A 3,277-nucleotide genomic window follows, 5' to 3' on the forward strand; every position below is an offset into this window, starting at 1 on the left:
TGTACCCAGCTGCCACAGTTTTACTTCAGCTCTTCATCCAGATACTTCAGCAAAGAAATGGTGTTGAAATAACTGCCTCCACCTGGAAGCAGTTTCTGTGGCTGGTGACAGATTTGCAATACTGCAGAAGGTAGAGCTCAAATACAGGCTTGTGAAAGTGGCAAACACCCCTGATCCCAGCTCTGTACATCTCAGGAATAAAAATGACTTTTATCTCTAATTGTTTTCAAAGGAAGGTCACTTCCCATGCATTGTCTACAATAGATTGTTCTGCCTTTTCTTTTTAATAGCTCACAACATTTAGCTAACTAATAACAGAGCATTTTCCACAGGGTGTCATTCATATCCTGTTACCACCGAGTGACCAATAGTCAGCATGCAGCCCTGTTTACTTAAGCCGTTGCCTGGAAACTACTGTGCTTTTCCATTTGAAGCTCAACTTTCTTGCAACACAGACAAACAATGAGATGTAACCATGTGGGCAAATAAGCAGCAGCCTGCCTTCAGCAGTTTACACCTATTGTTTCACTTGCCATAAACAGTGATTTTTGTTAGTGAAATAATTTTGGCCCAAGACATCCTGTAGCGTGATTAAAAATCAATCTGTTTTTTTCAGGACTCTCTTGGAAAACAAAATATTAATTCCTTTTTTTTTTTCCCCTTGGAACCCATAGTTCTAAACTGTTTTGTTATTACAGACATGAGACTTTCTTGTTCAAATTTAAACAGAGAGACACTTGAGCCAAGGTTCTGTGTAAGATTAGGTCCCTCTGTTAGACCTGTTCTGTGAGAAGAGATACAGAGTCAGTTCTTATTCTTTGTTGTCCCTTTATTCTGGAAGAAGTCTAAGCACCTCAACATACAGATTACATCTTAGCCTTTTTCTAATATTTATCCACATACATCTAGTCATAAAATAAAACCTATGGCATTACTAAATAGTGTATTGTAACTGCTAACTTCACCTCGTGGTTATCAAAACCAAACAGCCAGTGCAGACTGATAGGAAAAGTTAAAGTGACCAATGGCTCCTGGTGGGAGAACAGTCCCTTCATTCACATCAGTGATTTGGAGGAAATTGGAAGAATATAAATTAAGCAAAATATTGATTTTTTAACTTCCATTATTTCTTACTCTTGGTAGCAGCTCAATGTACCTTAGACATGGATTTTCTTTGGCACTGAACAGACACAAACAATTGTTCTTTTTGTGTTCCTCACCTCAGCACATCAGACACGGAAAGCAATAGAGAATCAATAACAACTGCACATAAGCAAGTACCTGGGCTGGAGGTTTCCTTCTGGTCCAAGTGTCAGGCTCAGACCCTCACCTATGCAGAGATCCATAACTCCCCAACACTTTGAAATGCAATCTTCCTGTAATGATAGAGGTTGCAATACTATGGCCCAGGCTTGGTTTTCTGAGACTGGTCTAGGTAGTCTCCATTTTAATGTGTATAGATATGGACAGAAAATTGGGCAAAATATATTTCTCCTAAACCTGATTAAATAAATTTTATTAAGTTTCCTTCATCTTTTCTGAGTTACAAACCTCAGTCTGGATTTTTATGCAGCTTCAGGCTACTAGGAAAGACAATTCAGCAAATTCAGCTGGAGATGAACTTTCCTTGCATCTGTGTTAGACCTCTCCAGTCACTCAGTAACTTTTCCATTTGCTTCAGTTATGTAACCACTCTTGAAATAACATATGGATTTACTATAGAAATTCAGTTGCTCACACTGACTGTTTGAAATTGAGCACAATGATTGACCTTGAACTATCTCAGCAATAATTCTAGCTGATTCCTTAAGAGGTCAAATAAATATTCTACCAATATATGGTCACTATAACAACGCACATACATAAGCCTGTGTCTTGGTTTAGGACTACATTGCCTGACAAATCTGTTCAGGGTGTACATGGAATACTTGTGCCAATAATGAGTCCATATATGTTATTACACTCTATACATGTTTACAGGTATACAGGTTTTTAAACTATATGAGAGTGAGTTTCAGTGTGCAAATTAGATTGTCTTGTTCTGGTACAAGTTTATGCTGTTGAACCAGCACATTCAGTCAATATTTAATTTAGACAATACAGAGCATATAGATTATTGGCCTAATGGTTGTAGGCAAATTATGAACAAAAAAGCATAGCATGAAGACAGTGAAAAAAACATACAAATATCTCTTTAAAAACTGATAGTTTCATCTATTGCTTGTCTGAGTAAACAAAAAAAATTAAAAATCAATGCATGCAAAGAAAAATTACCAAACTTTGAGCAAGCACTATCTTCAGTGCTTTCTAAAACTGCCTGCAGTCGTGCTAAGCTTACATTACATACAACTTCAAGGGTGAGGATCTCAAAGTAAATATTATCTGTGAAAACATCATCTGAATTACTTTAGGTAAGGTGTGCAAAAGCCATAGAATACTTTTTGAGCTTGTTCGGGTTTTTTGTTTCAAAAATAAGCTCCAGCTCTGTATGCATCTTTAAAAAATTGAGCAATTCTCATTGAATGTTCCCAGTATTCTGTATGGATTAGTAAGCAAGGCTGAGAAAAAGCCCAAGAGTAACAGGAATGAGGCACTTTGTGGAAAAGTGCAACAAATACATTAGCAAATATTTCAGTGATTATTGGACTAATGGTCAGGAAAACATGGTAAAATGGCTTTTGAAACATTCTACTGATATTCCCTGAAAACACAATCCTGACAAAAGTTTTGTTTTTCAAAGGTTTGCCCATGAACATTTCTTTCTTCCCCCCATTTACCCCCATTGTTGTCTACCCATCACTTTTTCCCCAGAAGAGTGCCCTTGATATCTATTCGTGTTCTTTCTTTCCCAGACACACTCACACGCACTCTCCTTCCATTTGCTCTGAGACACAAAGAATAGCTTGCACATTGCCCAAACTTATCACTTACAGCTAATAAGTTTTGACTGGTATAAAAGACTTCATGTTCTATAAAGTAGCAGAGTATGCAGGCTATTTCAAGGTTAAAATATTTCAAATTGGCCCACCAAAGGGATACAGAATAGCAAAAATCCGGATATTTCAACTTCTAAGACATCCTCATTCTCCCATTGTCTTCCATTACACATTTTGCAACCCAAAATTCATCAGGTTTAACATGCTCCCTTCCCCCCAGCACAAGACAACTTTACTTAAGAATCCAATTTGTCTGCCATTCATCAATGCCCTCCATGTGAACCTCGTGGCATCACAGAAACATTTCCATCCCCTGCATTCACAGTGCTGGAGTCTCTTGA

Source organism: Oenanthe melanoleuca, chromosome 6 (assembly GCF_029582105.1).
Source record: "Oenanthe melanoleuca isolate GR-GAL-2019-014 chromosome 6, OMel1.0, whole genome shotgun sequence".
Classification (NCBI taxonomy): Eukaryota; Metazoa; Chordata; class Aves; order Passeriformes; family Muscicapidae; genus Oenanthe; species Oenanthe melanoleuca.